Source organism: Dipodomys merriami, unplaced genomic scaffold (genome assembly GCF_024711535.1).
Source record: "Dipodomys merriami isolate MVZ:Mamm:240054 unplaced genomic scaffold, mDipMer1.0.p SCAF_3, whole genome shotgun sequence".
In the NCBI taxonomy this organism is placed as follows: domain Eukaryota; kingdom Metazoa; phylum Chordata; class Mammalia; order Rodentia; family Heteromyidae; genus Dipodomys; species Dipodomys merriami.
In genome coordinates, this window is record NW_027204492.1 from 112,657,259 (window position 1) to 112,674,387 (window position 17,129).

The window sequence follows — 17,129 nt, forward strand, 5'->3', positions numbered from 1 at the left end:
TATGGAGACACATGACACTCAGAAATATCAGTTCCTCTGATGATCAGTTCTCAGTGATTTGCCTTTGTATTTTTATTCTGTTTAAAGTATATATTTTTTCTTTTTTTGTGGTACTGAGGGTTAAACTCAGGATCTCATGCAAGAACTGTACCATTTAAGCCATGCCCCCAGTGCAAAAACGTTTTTAATGAGTGGCACATTTTTGTCATTGTTTACTTGTCTTTATCTTTTTATACCAGTGCTTCAAAGCAGAAATATGATGCAAATTTTAAATCTTCTAGTAGCCATTTTTCAAAAAGGAGAAAAAAAACAGGTAAAATTTATTACAATATCTATTTGGTCATATATACTTAAAAATATTAACTTCAATGTGTAATCAGCATGAAAAACCAGGGACTGTTAGCTGTTTTTCTAAATAAACTCAGGAAAATCTGTTGTATATGTTACAAATATTACTTTGTATGCAGTATGTTCAAGTACTGTTTTCCTAAGTATTTCAAAATAATAATACTGTAATGATCTACTTTTTCATTCTCAAATACACCGTATCATGTAAAGTTGGTAAGAAAGTTTTGTGTGTGTTGTTCTTGGGGCTTGAACTCAGAGCCTGGGCTCTGTCCCTAAGCTTTTTTTTTTCTCAAGTACTATACTCTGCCACTTGAGCTCTACTTCAGGAATTTTGGGGTGTTTTATTGGAGATAAGAGTCTTCCAGGCTTTCCTGACCCCGCGGGCTTCAAACTGCAACTCTTAGATCTCAGCCTCCTCAGTAGCTAGGATGACAGACATGAGCCAATGGTGCTCAGTGATTTTTTTTTTGTGAAAATACCATACAGAGGGGTTACAATTACATGGGCAAGATAATGAGTATATTTCTTATCAAGCATTGTTACCTCCTCCTTTGTTTTCCCTTCCCATCTCCCCTTCCCCCGCCCCCCCCCTACTCCCCCCTCAGTGATTTTTTTGACCTTTAAAAATACTCCTATTTGGGCCAGTCACCCAGCGCTAGCACCAGGTACTGAGTTCAAGCCCTAGGACCAGCACATACACACAAACACTCCTATCACAGTCTTATTCCAGGTTTGTGTGTCCTCAAAGCTTTCAGATATTACTGCATTCCAACTGTACCACATGTAGCCTAAACATGTGAAAAGTGAGCTTAATAAGGACCATATAGAACTGCTCTAAAATAAACCAACAGTCTCAATCAACATACAATATTTATAGTGCCTCCTCATCCAAAAAAAGGCACTATGAAAAAACTAACACGATGCTGTGTGAAGTGATATAAAAAGAAAGAAGACGATGACGAAATAGAGGCAGGAGTAAGTAACACTGTATTACTTTGGAATAGGGGGATTGACCTGCAGAAATATGAAAGAAAAGACCTATAGTACAATGAGGACTCAACATTTATTTCCACTATAAATTTCTTCTTGTTCATCACTCAAGCTTCATTTCTAGCAGCTGTATCCTTTGAGCCTCCTAACTGCTACACCTCAACATCATGAATAACTGCACTCTGTGTCCGCAGATTCCCACCTGCAAGTACGATTGCTTTTCATTTCAGGAATGTTTTCTAAAATTTGTTCTTTTTGCATCTCATTGACATTTTCTTGACCTAGGCTCCTGCCATCTGTCATGAGGATTAATCTGACAACCAATAGCTCTAAACTGTTCCTTGGGTTAATATGGAAAAACAAAGTAACTAATTAAATAAAAGTATACCAGACATTCTTCTGTTTTTAAAAAAAGTAACTAGTGTCTGATATGCCTGTCCTTTATCTATCTAATCTTGTTGTCTGCAATAGTCACCATTCTGCTGCCTCTTCCCACAATGTACATTCTACATTCTGCCTTGTTTTGGGGACCATTTCCTGAATATGGCATTACATCTGTTCCCTCAGTGTAGAGTACCCTTCTAATCAGCCTTTCAAATTGCTACCCATCATGAAATATCCAATATATAAACATACCCTCCTTAATGAAATCATTGCCCTGGGTAATACACATACATGCCTTCCTCTGTGGTACAGCACTCCTATAAGCCTTTTTCAAATCACAATTGCTTGATAATTCTAATTGCAAGTATGTCCCTTTCACTAGACTTTGAACATTGGGTGGTCTTGGCATTTTGTGCACCACCTGGCACTCAGTAAACAATGAATGAATACATGAATGACAAAAATTAATACATATTTCTAGGTAACCAAAATCTCTAAATATGCTTTTTGGTCTAGTTAAATGGTATTATGGGTTTTTTCTTTGTTGTTTTTTTTTTTTTTTTTTGCCTATCCTGGGGCTTGAACTCAAGGCCTGGGTGCTGTCCCTGAGCTTTTTTTGCTCAAGGCTAGCGTTCTACCACCTTGAGCCACAGCACCACTTCCGGTTTTCTGGTGGTTAATGGGAGCTAAGAGTCTCATGGACTTTCCTGTCTGGGCTGGCTCTGAACTTTGATCCTCAGATCTCAGCCTGGACTATAGTGGTGAGCCACCAGTGCCTGGCCAGTATTATGTTTTAAATTATAAGTTATTTGTAAAGTCAGCAAGCAGAGGGAAATTAGCACATATTCAACACACACACACACACACACACACACACACAGCCCTTATCCTCTATACTAATTATAAAATTTGCACATAGAGATATATGTACTTATTAATAGAAAACTTTACCTATATTAATAGAAGGAAATGTGCATAGAAATATAAGAGAAATTTTTTCATGCACTCAAAATATTCTAACAATTCTGCTTCTGGATATATACCTAAAAGAATTGAAAACAGTATTTTAAAGAGACATTTGAATATACATGTTTACAGCAGTATAATTCCTACTAATCAAAAGGTGAGGGATAAACAAGACATATATAATTTCCAAATAATGTAAATTATTCAGCCTGAAAAAGGAAGGAAATCCTGTCACATGCTACAACATAGATAAATCTTGAGGACATACTAAATGAAACAAGCTAGTCACAGACAAATACTGCATAATTCCATTCAAGAAAAGTAGAATGGTGGTAGTCATGGGATGGAAACAGAAAAAAGACAGACTTGTTAAATGGGTATAGAATTTTGGTTTTACAAGATAAAGAGAAATTTTTTAAATGGATAGTAGAGATAGCCACACAATAATGTCAGTGTACCTAATATTCCTTCTCTGTGTTTTTTTGGTACCAGTCCTGGGGACACAGGGCCTGGGCACTGTCCTTGAGGTTTTTGCTCAAGATTAGAGCCTCCCCCCTCCCACTTCTGGCTGTTTGTGCTGGTTAACTGGAGATAAGAGTCTCATAGACTTTCCTGCCGGGGCTGGCTTTGAACATCCATCTTCAGATCTCAGCCTCCTGAGTAGTTAGGATCACAAGCATGAGCCAATGGTGCCAGGTCTTACCTGTATTCTTAAAAGTTAGTATGATGACAAATGTCATGTGTTGTAAATTTTAACACACAAAAAAAGACCAATGAGTTTCATACCCTTTTTAACAAAGAGGTCCCTACTCCCATGGAGACAATTTGATATGTTTTATGTTGACATCACACTCGTTAACTGAAGACTAGACCACCAAATCTTGTCCTTACCTTATTTATCTGTAGAATCTGCCAATTCCCCAAGGAAAGAGTATCTGTTACTCCAGAAATGAAGGCAGGTGGCTGGTCATAAAGGATGGTGAATGGTTTTAAGCCAGGGTCTTAAACACTGTTGATTGTCCACTGCAAGAAGGTCCAAATTCTCCCAGAGAAGAGGCACTAGAAGACAGCAGTACAGGCTGATGAGCAAGGCTGTCCACTATTCAGCATATCATGAGGCAATCCCACTTGGGGTGAACTCACAGAGCACAATGCAACTAATGGTCTTAGGGATTAACACTTAGGACTTTAAGCAGTGGCCTAAAGCAGAGGATTTTTTTAAAAAAAAAAGAGCAGCAAGCACCTTAGCTCATCACTGCGTCATCTTGTAAAAACAACTAATATCTAATAGTCTACACATTAATGTTACCTAAGCCTAGTACTACCATTCTTCTTACAGCCACAAAGGTATGGAGACAAGCACCATGTAGAAATAAGAGTTTTCACAAATGACGTTCATCTCACTGTTAATTTCCTGAGCTCTGACCACCCAAACCAGCTTTATATAGAAAGACAAATACTTTTTTATGTGTATCCATGTTCTGGTATTGGGGCTTGAACTCAGGGTTTTGTGATCTCATTTGGTTTTCTTGCTTACTGCTGGCCCTCTACCACTTGAGCCACGCCTCCAGTTAATTGGAGATGGAAATCTTGGGGACTTTTCTGCCTGGACTGCCTTTGAATGTTGATTCTCCAAGCATCTGCCTACAAAGTAACTAGGATTATAGGCACGAGCCACTGGCACACTACAAATAGGAATTTATTTATTTTTTATTTTTTTACAAATAGGAATTTAATTTTCAGCAACAGATTTTACTTTTGACCAAGGAAATGGGGGGTGGGGAGAATTTTTGGAAAGCAAATATTCAACATCTACCATCAGTATTTAATTATTTGGCTAGTAGAAATAAAGGCTCATGTAATTAATTCCTGTAAATTGCTCTTCCCATGTAACTGTGCCTGATGAGTTCACCTTTAAGTAAGTCTGAAAGCTAGGCAGCCACCATTCAAAACCCACGTTGATTATCTCTCAGGGTCACAGTATATCGCGTGGCAGTATTATCTATCACAGTATGCACCAATGATTTGTCCTACACAGGAACAAACTAATGGCTATTGATGTTCTTCTTCCATAGAATCAAGCCCAAAGTCTCCAATATCAGCACAGATATGGGCTTGACGTATTGCTCAAGTAGTAGGATACCAATCTAACAAGTACAAGGCCACGAGTACAAACAAACAATAAAATTTAACATCTTATCTACTTTAAAAAATGAACGTAGACAGAGATACATTTTAGAACCACCACAACTGGGTAGAATGAAGACCAAAAGGAAAATGAGGAGAAATATGAATTGACAAAGGCCATTACAATAACATTCTGCATCTTTCTCCACCACTAAGAATGATTATTCTAGAAAGTGAAAAATAGCAGCTACTCAGTCAAATTCCTCATGTGTGGCAGTCATCCACCTATATTCTTAAGAAACAGTAACCTACCTCTTATTTTAGTTGCTTCCTGAAGACAGAAATCCAAAGTCTTATCCTTGGCTCTTCTTTTGGGGGATGGAGGAGGCAAAAATGTCCCAGAAGCATATATACTGAGTCAAGCAAGAGCTCTTGAAAGTGTTACTGCAAAAGGCTGTGATCCTGCCCTGAAAGGATACTGGCAAGATCTGGCAACGTTTTTCAAACTGTTGCAACGGAAGAAGGGTGCTAATGCCACCTACTGGGCAGTCCCTACAATTATGACAACCAAAATGGTGAGTGACAGTGGAGAAATCTTGTTCTATGAAAACTGAATATTCCTTTTTTATTACTTCCTGTAACATCTTGTGTCTAGAGAACTCAAAGCATAATGTCTTTTTCTTAATATAAAGAATGTAGAAATGAATTAATTTCCTTAGGGAAGATGAGTAATTTTCAATTTCAGAAACTTGAAACAGAAAATGCATTTGTTTTGAACAGGTAATTTTGATATTATAACCTGACAAGAAATGTAGATTCCTTCTAAAAAGCCTTTAAATGACTGATTTTTAAAATTCTTTGCACTACATGTGGGGCTTGAATTCAGGGCCTGAGTGCAGTCACTGAGCTTTTGTGCTCAAGACTAGCACTCTGCCACTTGAGCTACAGATCCACTTCCAGCTTTTTGGTAGCTAATTGGATTTAAGTCTCATAGATTTTCCTACCCAGGCTGGCTTTAAACTGCAATCTTCACACCTCATTTTCCTGAGTAGCTAGGATTACAGGTGTGAGCTATTAGCACCAGGCATTGATTGCTCTTTTGAGATTGAGCTCCCCAAGTGGTCCAGGCTAGCCCTGAACTCAAAATCTTCCCATTTTAGCTTCTTGAGTACTAAGATGAAAAGTGCCCCACCACACATAACTCCCGATTAAAAATGTCTACCACAAAGAAACCACACATCTTCTCCTGTGAGGTACTGTGGCTAATAACCCAAGAATTAACACTCCAAAGCCAATGAATTAGGGTCTCCTTATGATCAAGAAAAGAACTGGAACAGTGATCAAGTCCCTAAGACAATGTCCTCAGTCATCCCTAGTTGTTACTTTAATTAGGAAATGGGTATTTTCAACTCACACATCCATGTGAACACCAGCTCAAGAAAACTAGGCCCTTTTGTTACTTCAACTGCCCTTGTATGATCATCAGTTTTTGATTTTTAAGTTTAGCTTTTAGTAGGTTTTCTTTTCCCATCTTCACCTCTTCTTCTATCAACCTAGACCATTCCTCCACTAGGAGTAGGAAGACTTCATCACTGTTCTCTTGCTAAAGCGAGATTTTTGCAAAGAATTTGTTTTTCTTAAGATAAATTCACATTTTTGTTTCCCCTCTATTTTTTCCTCCTTGTGAACAAAAAGCAGATTGAAATAATGTTTTGCTCATATTCCCCTGAAAACGGGAAGATGAAAGGGTGTTCTAAGAGGCTTTCTTGTCAGGAGATTCTTTATATTTTTACTGTAAAAATACTGTACAAAGAGGGGTTACAGTAACATGAGTAAGGTAATGACTACGTTTCCTATCGAGCAGTTACCTCTTCTTTTGTTTTTCCCCTACCATCCCTTCCCTCCCCAACTCCCCAACTCCTCCCCCCACCCAAGTTGTAAAGTTCGTTTTCAACATAGTGTCTTGTCCATCTCATTGTTACAATGGGTCAACCTGTACCTTATTTCAGCATTTTATTATTTCCCTTCCCCTCCTCAAATTAGAAAAATGATATACAAGATGCAGGACACCGACATCAGGGATTTTCTTACATGTAAGAAATCAATTAAACAGAAATGGTAATTTTATTAGAGATAGTGATTCTATCAACCAAGGCTTACACATGCAAAGGCACACTGTCATTTAGAAGCTATCAGTGATCCATTGCAACATAATCCTTTTAGATTCTATAGTAAGAATGTGCTCAGTTTTAGCTCTTGCATTATGGCTAGTTCTATCTAGGTTTGATTTATTTTACGATCATGCCATGCATTCCATTAGCTCTCTGAATGTAGAAAGTGCACTCCTACATTAGTCCCTTAGTCTGTGAGCTTTCTCCTTTGCTCCAATGTCTCCTCATTCTGTTTGGTGCTTACTGCATGTTTCCTCCTTACTTCTTTGCCACCCTGATAACAGAACCCCTGTGTGTTATATTTGTTAAAATGATAGCATTCTGATTTTTTTCCATTATGATGCTTATTATATGAGTTCAATAATTGTATACATATGTGCTTTTGCTCCTCCCTCGCAAGTCAGGTAACAATCAATACTTTTGGATCAAGGGAGTATGATGAATATCATGAGACCAATTCCATTCTCCCTTTGGCTTTATTTCCTTTTACCCTAATGATCACCACATTATTTTTTCCTATGGATTTTTCAGGGGCATTTCTACCTTATCTTGCCCACAACCATGGGTCTAGTTCAGGCCTCAGCACCCCAGACTTAACAAGAAGCCTACTGTTCTGCCACTTAGCAGTGCCCTTAAACTACCAGCTTTGCCACGTTGTACCTGAGCTGAAGGCTTTACATGGGGCTATGTTTTCTGTGTCCATATGCCCAGGGGTTCCTATCCAAACCTATCTCTCTCATTTCCTCTCATTCCTCCTCTTTCTTCCCAGGCTTTAGGCTTCCCTGTTGCTCCTGTTGGTCAGTCCAAAATGTGAGGTACTGGAAATGGAAAACCACCACCAAACTTTGAAGACTTGGTAGAAAAAATGCACTCAAGAATAACTGTTATACTGATTATACATTAACAGTGACTAATATCCTACACATATTGGCTTAAAGAAAATACACTGTTAAAATTATTTCCAGTTATTATTTACATTTCTTTTACCTTTTGTAATCTATTAGAAAAAATTAGAATTTCCTTTGTGGCTAATATTATGTATCTATTGTCATGTGCTGTCCTTTTTTGTTAGATTGTGTTATTTCCACACATAATTGAAGAACATGTTTGCAAGCCTTTTCTATAGTGTAGTGACAGGATACACAAGGACTCTTCATATGACTTTGCGGAGGAACATGATAGAATTATAAGTTACCTACTGGGAGTATTAGGGCTGCAGAAGTCCCTTTGATATAGTGTCTATTATTCACAGGATACCCAAGCCATTATCAGCATAGGAAACAAAAAGCCCACATTTTCCCACATTTTCTGGTGGCCAGTTTCAAGGCTATTTGTTGTTCCCAGGGAGCTGAAGATAAACTGGAGGCCACTAATAGATTCTGAGAGGTTCCTAACTGGCTCATTGTTTCCCAAGGTTATTGGAAAAGAAATCAAAGACAATAGAGTCTAGGCATCCCTTCAGCTCAATCAGTTTTTGTGAAGACACTGCAAAACAAGCCTTTTAATACTGTTTTTAACAGGTATGGTGGATTTCAAAATTAACTAGAAAAATAAGACAACCTAGTAACACAGTTATAACATTGATTGTTGTGATACATACCTTCCGATGATAATGAAAATGTGCAATATAGTACAAGGCAGGCTAAAAATTATGATGAAATTAAATTTACATGTACATAATTATAAGTGGTCTGTGGCCACATTTTAGACAGTGCCACTGAAATTCAAATTATCTTTCATTTTAAAGGCATTTTGCCAGGCAGGCCTATTTGGTCTCAAATTTGTGATCCTCCCACCTCTGCCTCTCAAGTGCTGACATTACTGGAATGTATACTACCACACATGGCTTCCACGTTATCTAAAAGAAAAGCCTTCTTTCTAAAAGTAGAAAGATCATGAACAAGAGTAACATAAAACTTGCACTATTTCCATTCTAGCTGATATTCTTTATATGGCATTAAGAATATTATTAAACTCAACTTCCTGTGACTTAGGATCTTATGCCTACATTTTTTCAAAGTGACTGGGCTCAATTTCATACTAAGTGAAACAGATTTTGTTTTCAGCTTGCCTAATAGGCTTAGGTTTTATTGTTATTTACTTACAAGTCCCAAAGTTAGAGCTGTTGAGAATTATAGTCTACAACTGAGATAACAGCAATCAGAGCTGACAGGCAAAAAAGAAAAGCACAAAGCATAGGACTATTGTGAAATGCTGCTTCCCAAATATTCCATAACCGCCTATTTTCCTTCACTCTTCTGCTGCTTTATCTTAAAAGTAGCCAAATTTAGGGGACAGGCAAACTGGAAAAAGTGGGAAAGTTCCTAACAAGCTTGAGACCCTGATTTCAAATCCCAGTGCTGCCTATAAAAAGGTAAGATTTGAGCATCTGATGGAGGCACTGATCCAATGAAGATGGAAAAAAATGATGATGATAACTGTCTTACCAAAATTAGTGGCTAAAACTGAGTCCCAGACGTGTGGTAGGTACTAGGATTCTGCAGTTTATCTTTTCATCTTATCTTTTTTTTCAGCAGACATGGTAGTTGTTGGTCATTAGTGTTCACTGGGTATTCCATTGGGGACCTGGAATGCTAGAAACAATGAATATTTTCTTTGCAACTGAGCAGGTAGGGCATGAAACACTCAGTGAGGCAGCAAAACCACTATGCTCTCCTGGGTGAAACAAGTGAAGATAGTGTAATATGCCAAAAGCCAAATAAATAGTGACGTACCTTGCATTCTCTACCAACTCAAAAACAAAAACATATAATCAAGTGGGAAATAAATCAAGTAAAGCTCTACCCCCTCAAGCTTCGACTTCTTTTTTTCTTTTTATAAGCATATTAACTTTAGACCTTAACTTCCCACTTCTGTACATAAAAACATACAATATAACTGGGCGTTGGTGGCTCATGCCTGTAATCCTAGCTACTCAGGAGGCTGAGATCTGAGGATCGCAGCTCAAAGCCAGCCTGGGCAGGAAAGTCTGTGAGATTCTTATCTCCAATAAACCACCAGAAAACCAGAAGTGGTCTATGGCTCAAGTGGTAGAGTGATAGCCTTGAGCTGAGGGACAGCACTCAGGCCCAGAGTTCAAGCCCCATGACTGACAAAAAATAAATAAATAAAAATAAAAATCAAGAAAAGGACTGGGAGGGTAGCACAGTGGTATAGTGCTTGCCTTGTATACATGAGGCCCTGGGTTCCATTCCTCAGCACCACATAAGCAGAAAAAGCCGGAAGTGGTAGACCACTAGCTTTGAGCTGAAGAGCTGAGGGACAGTGCCCAGGCCCAGAGTTCAGGCCCCATGACAAAAAATAAATAAATAAAACCTACTTCCACAAAACATTAGTAGTTACATAAAGAAGGCCAATTGCCCCATATCACCCCCCCCTCTGCCCTGCCTTAGAACACGAAGTGCCAATGTTGTAACTAACTAGCTTAGATAAAATGGGTCATAATTTTCTCAATAAGAACTACACTGAAAAGTAAAATAAAGTTACAATAAAAATTCACGAACAAGTTTAACTAGATTAGCCCTGGCACTGCCAATGAATTCCTTTTCATATGTGCATATAAACTCAAGTTCCAAGAGAAAAAGTTGAGAAGGTAAGATCTGAAGTAAGGCAATATTTGCAAATGATTTTAATATATGGTAAATAGCAGAAATACATCAAGTAACTTTAGAATGCCATTCTGCACGTACAATGCTCAGGACAGACCCCACAACACAGAGCAATCCACCCCCCATATTGATATCACAATGGAGGATCCCTGCACTGTTATGACACGGCCACCTTGTATTTCTGGCGAGAATTAATAGGTTTGAGAAATATCATCTGCCTCCTCACTTGATCTTCCATGCTTACAGTGGAGCATATGCTTACATGCCTGTCAGTCAGAATTAACTCTGGGATTTGGACTTCAGGACAGAATATACCAAAACTGCTTATAGACATTAATAAACAAAAGAATGAAGATTCACAGGAATATTTTGAAGTCTGTGGATCAGCCTTAATAAAAAGACACTGCTAATAGGAAATGATATAGCTACCAGATTACAAGATATTTGATTCTGGACATCTCTTGTCTTTTCAGTATAACATCATTTTGACATAATAAAACTGGTCAAAAAAGGACTCCCTACATTTAATGAATCACTAGATAGAGTTGTGCTCACAGTTGTTAGGCATATAATCCTACACTGGAATGACAATAATGCTGTATCTTCTTAATATGTGCACCAGTTATAAACTTAAGGAGACTTTTTGCTCTCTTTAGGTAAATGGGAGTACTCACAGGCTCAGTTCTGGGTTCTATAAGTGCAGGTAGAGACTTCAGGGCCTCACTGGCATGAATCTCAGTACCTGGAATCTTCTCCACAGCAATTTTCATGGAGATGTTTGAAGAATCCCTCTCACTTCATTCATCACCAACATCTTTAACTTGAGAACTCCATCAGCTGCCAAATAACTTACAGGGATCTAAAAACCTGGAGAAAGACAGAGGAGGAAAAAACTGTCAACAACAGATTGAAAACTCCCATGGAAACCTATTAGAAGGACAGCATTCAGATTAGTAGTTTATACCCGGATATGGGTGCTCATTCTTTAAGACTGCTCAAGTCTTTCCCAATAAGAACTGAAGGAACCACAAAGTTCTTCTGAATCTCAAAGAGATCAATGAATCTAAGTTCCAAGGTGAGAATTCTGTAGAATACATTGTTTCGTGTGTGTGTGTGTGTGTGCGTGTGCGTGTGCGTGTGCCAGTATGGTACTGGGACTTGAACTAAGGACCTGATGGCTATCCCTTAGCTTTTCACTCAAGGCTGGTGTTCCACATTTCTACTGGCCTTTTGTGGGTTAACTGGCAATCTGTGGCTCTGAATCAAGATCCTCAAATCTCAACCTGAACAGAGCGGACAAATACAGCATTAGAGATATTGCTGGCTGTACATCTTGGGTTCATTGGACATTCAAGTCTCAAGTCCTGAGGTCCAGTAAGCAACCAACAATGACCAAGCATCAAATGAATACTTAGTGAACTCTAATACACTATGGTGACAAACAACAGTGCATGAACCACAGGTGCCTGGAAAACTTTATGTATTTTCACTCCAATATTCACTGTCATTTCCTTTGCTCTTGGCAATGTTGGGAGCTAACGCAAAACTAGACATTTGAAATCTACTGTCAAGGCATGCCATTTCACCTCTTAGGAGCTTCCTGAAATGTACACACTGTAAGTGGGGGAGAAAGCAAACCAGTTCATGGCAAGGTATTTTGTTTTCTTAGATTCCATCTTCTACTCCCAAAAGGAGTATGGTCATGTTGGGGGATCAGGTGGAGGAGCAAAGGACACATAAACAAAAGTTGGGGGCAATAGCTCATTTTACTTACGGACTTAAACTTTATTTCTTCACAGTACCTTTCCAAGAGTTCACAATAGAACAAAATCATAATCTCTAGCAATGTTGAGCAAGGAAGCAAATGAGAATTTCATCCTCCCATTCCTTATGCATATCCTTGTTCTGAACTTGCTCTATAGTCTGTACTGCTATTCTAGATATTGCTCTCCTCTGAACTAAAGAGAGAAAAGATCCACGTAGGTGCAAAGACACAACCCATCTTAGTGTGGTATACCCAAGCACAGCAGGGGACTTGGTGTATGCCTCATTTTGCTCCTCTATACACTTAAGTAGAGAGGCAGGGAGGTTCAGTCATTAGGCACATCAAAGGAGAGTGGTAGGAACTTTGGGAATTCCATGGAGGCTCCTGGCCTGCACACGTAACTCCAAGCCTGAATTCTTTAGGGTTGCATTTCTCACGAGATTTCTGACAATTCTGTATATTCTAGTAAGACTTTTAAATACCAGAGTGGAGACAAACAGTGAAAGAAGCAGAAGAAACAAAAAAGCAATGTGGTTTTAAGTGGCTAACACAAGACAAATTCTATCCAATAAGGTGCAGACATTTTTAACTTCAAGTCTAAAACAAACAAGACAAAATTACAACGATACTAACACTAATGACGCAAAGCAGCAGTTGGTCACGCCTGTAATCCTAGCTACTCAGGAGGATGAGATTTGAGGATTGCGGTTCAAAGCCAGCCCAGGCAGAAAAGCCTTGCGAGGTGTGGTTCAAGTAGGAGTGTGCTAGCCTTCAGAAAAAAGGCCAAGTGAGAATGCAAACTGTTGAGTTCAAGCCCCAGTAAGGGCACAAAAACAGAGCCCCCAGCTGCCTCGGGGCAGTAGCTTTAAAAGTCGAATGCTTCCAGAGAATCTCAGGCCCTAACTGTATTTTATAGGTTCCTCTCCTCCAGCTCCGGGATAGAATACACACCCACACAAGGAAAGACCTGAGGAGTGAAGGCTCAGTTTTGTGCACAGGACACAACTACACAATTATGCTGTTGGTCTCCAAGGCCAGAAATGGCTGAGTCTGTTCAGATTCCTGGCACAGTCAAGGAGGATCAACAATACATCCCCTAGGGAATCCCAACCTCGATTTCTAAAAACTGCAATTTTTCTACCTTCAAGGTCGCCAGGACAACTGTTCTACCTTTAAAAGGACAGAACCTTAAAAGATGGGGACCTTTTACGGAGGAGTAAGAGAGCCAGAGTGGGGAAAAAAGTAACTTGCCGCGGCCGCCACCTCTCCACCCATATCCCTACAAAAACCTTCACGGGCTGCAAGGTACCTGTGAAGTCCACGCGGTACTGCCTGTCCTCTGTGGCAGGCCACGCCGCACTAATGTTCACCCTGTAAATCGTCGCGCGCTCCCAGACCCCGTGGCTGTAGCGCGCAGCCATTTTGGCCACGCCCCCTCGCACTCGCTCCTCCCCTCGCGCCAAGAATACCATTCGCTAAATCACGATACGTCCCCATGAAGCCGGAAGTCCCGCCCTAGCCATGCTTCCAGGCGAACTTTCCTGGTTCTTCACCTCATCTCATCGCGAGAGTCTCGCAGCACTTACGCGCCCGCGCAATAACTTGCCTGCGCTCTTGCCCTCTGCTTGCTCCCTTTCTCTCACGCGAGAGCGGGAAAGCTAACCCTCAAGCATCGGCTGGGCCCTCAAAATTCAGGTCAGCTCTGTGCCCCGCCTACTTCGTGCTTTTCCTTCCTGTTTACGTCACCGGCCCTGACCGGAGGCACGCTATACCCTGAGTCCTCTTTGCCTAGCGCCACGTCTCTGCATTGCGGCAGGCCTGTTCTCTGAGCACTGTTCAGTTCACTTGTCTATAATCAGCGGGACACTCCCCCTCCCCCAAGTCCTCTTTGTGTCCCCCTCCCAGGTATGCACTCCAGAAATTCTTTCCCGTGGCTAGGGACCTGAGAAGTGGCTCACTTTTGCCACGCCCCTTACACGCAGGCTAAGTCATACTTATTCTAATCACGCTGTTGGGAGACGCCCAGGCTACGCCTCTTCCTCTGGACCGTACCTCGTGCGCTTACTGGGGAGGGTGGACGTCCTCGTGGTGCCCACGTTCTTTTCCTGCTATCTGGCCTGGCCGGACCTCTCTGCTTCGCGTCACATCCCTTTTGACCTGTATTATGCACCCCTCCAGCCAAGCCCGTTTTAGCGGTCCCCACCGGCTACAAACCAGGATTATAGGAATTGTGTTGGTCCACCTAACCCCCCCCCCCCCCCCCCGCAAGCGCATTTACCTGTATTAGGTTTGGGCAGCGTCCTGGGTTGTCAAGTCACTGACTATCTGTTTTACAGTACTGCGACCACGCCTCCCTGCCCCCCCCCTCCCCCGCCGGACTAGTTTTCCTCCTAGAGGGAGCCCAAGTTTCTTTAGAAAATATTCCTTGGCCCCACAACTGGATGTTAGTGTTTATAGAGTAAAATGAGTCAGTGGAGCTCTGATCCTCCTTAAATTTATTTTCATCTCATTTCTCCCAGGTCAAAGCTCCATCACTCGATGAGCAAAAACTGAGTAGGAACCCAACCTGGGGGACAAGTGGTGGAACCGTGTTCTTTCTGGTTGGGGCTCCTGTTCCCTAACATGGCTTGGGGGGCAGGGGCCCGTTGGTACTACCCTTCCAGCCTCACGACACACTTTAAAGGCCTGGCAGATGTGTGGATAAGCACACTTTATTTCCTGATGTGTCTTTGCTATGACTTTTCCTAGACTTAAGGTCCTCTCATACTGTCCAGCGTGGAGACAATACCACATTTAGATTTCTGCTTGCACCCCCTTGCACCCACCATTTGCAATTCTGGGTCTACAAGCATTGGTACTACTTATTCAAATTTAGAAACCTTCCAAGCTTTCCATTTCATCTGATACCCAATGATCTGTCTTAATTCAAAGTAGCCTTAGATGTATCTCTATAACAACAAATAAGTTTCAACTCGATTCATACTAGTTGGCTGAGTTCATGCTCAGAAGAAAACAAGTTATGTAATAGACTAGTAATGTCATGGGCTGGTTGGGCAAGTGTCTGCAAACAAGATGATATCTGATATCTTACAGTAATAAGGGTCTGTCTCGTGCACATCATTTATTAAGCCCATAAACATAGCAATTAGAAAGCTTTTGATGGAATTTAGGCAGTTCAGGGCCTCAAGGTCAACATTGTTTGCTAAAAATCTATAGTGAAAACTTTAAGATACTGATTTATGTCTTTTATACCAACCAGAATGAGGTCCCACTTCTATTCTCAGCTACTAGGGAGCTGGAGATACTAAGAATTGTGATTTTATGTCAGCCTTGGCAAAATGTTGGCAACATCTCAACAAATAAACTTGCTAATGTGTGCCTATCACCCTATCTACACAGGAGACCATAAGTAGGAGGGTTGTGGTTCAAGGATGACCAGGGCAAAAAAGTGAGACTCTGCCTTCAAAATAACTAGAAGCACAAACAAAAGGTATGAGTATGGTTAAAGTGGCAGAACAACTCATTGTTCATCCAGCAAGTTTGAGGCCCTGGTTCAAACCTAAGTATTGCCAAATAAAGAAAAACATACTGTTATGCAAGTAAGAGCATGTAGTCTAAAAGTTATGTGGCCTCAAGCCTCCTTACCACTTTTGTAGAGATTAGCAAAGGAAGTACCTATAGACGGGGATAAATGTGATTGCATAAACTCTGCCAGCAAAATAGATAACTGAGGATGGTTAATACTACTTCACAGAGCATGGCTGTAATTTTATTAGCCGAGAAAAAAAAGATTATGACTTACTAAAACCATGAGAAGACTCTTAGAACTGTTCGGAGACAAAATGACAGGAAATTTAGTTATAGATCTAATTGACTTTTGTGATTCATGAATTGGGTCAACTTCTATTTTACCAAAAAAAAAAAAAAAAGCACAAAAGTTCACACTGGGCAATAGTAGAACAATAGACTTTTGTAAGATGGACAAGGGAATAGGACAATAGAAAAAATGTACTGATTGGTTTAAGTTTCATAGGTTTCTCTTTTTGTAAGGGTAAAAGCAAAAGGGACTTCCTTAGTATGTATGCTGAATGGAGTAAACTAGAATTTCTTTTTTCCAGGAACAGCTGATCTGCTTGGGATTTCACTGCTTCCTTAATCCTTTTGTTTGGTAGTGTAGCATTTAGCATGAGGGACTCCATTTGGGTTTGGTAAGGCTTGTTGGGATTAGTGCAGACCTGAGTCCACAACAGTGGCTCACCATCATTTTTGTTTACCCTAGCAACATGAAACAGATAAATACATAGAGAGAAAGAAACATCAGTAAATTCACTTTTATTACATGAGACCCATTATTACGTATTGCTTTTCTTGCCCAAGATGAGACACACAGATACTAACTACTATATACCATTAAGAAACTGCTGTTTAAATTCCTACCTTTGGAATATAAAGTTGGCAGAATTACATTCACCCAGTTTGTCTGAATTAATTTTTATTTCTAAGCAGTGGTGATTAACTTTCTCTGAGGAACAAAAATGTTAACCTGTGAATAATAGAACAAAGTTCATAGTAATTATGGCTATTGATTAACCTACAAAATCTGATGAGCTTTTTGAATATTTTGGATATGATATTCTTATTTTAAAAAGGGCATCAGGTGAGAGGGTGTGGAGACAAAAAGAAAGGCTCCCAAGCCCAGGGTTCCTTATTTATCAAGGATACTAGAAATTATTTATCTGTGACTAGGAA

At 40.1% G+C, this 17,129-nt stretch overlaps 1 protein-coding gene across 6 annotated transcripts in view; it reads right to left on the reverse strand.

Moving 5' to 3' along the window:
• The window catches only part of Ca5b (carbonic anhydrase 5B), a 67,200-nt gene extending 53,393 nt beyond the window's left edge, over positions 1 to 13,807 (reverse strand). For 2 of the 6 annotated variants that reach the window (XM_070040826.1, XM_070040820.1), the window contains exons 1-4: positions 13,690 to 13,807; positions 11,290 to 11,482; positions 9,434 to 9,580; positions 3,580 to 3,747 (exon numbers count right to left, since the gene is read on the reverse strand). The gene's annotated coding sequence lies outside the window, so the exon portion shown is untranslated. Of the gene's footprint in view, positions 1 to 3,579; positions 3,748 to 5,127; positions 5,251 to 9,433; positions 9,581 to 11,289; positions 11,483 to 13,689 lie in introns of those variants that run through there. The other 4 variants (XM_070040821.1, XM_070040823.1, XM_070040822.1 and 1 more) reach the window with 4 other exon arrangements.
• Between the last annotated feature and the right edge of the window lie 3,322 nt (positions 13,808 to 17,129).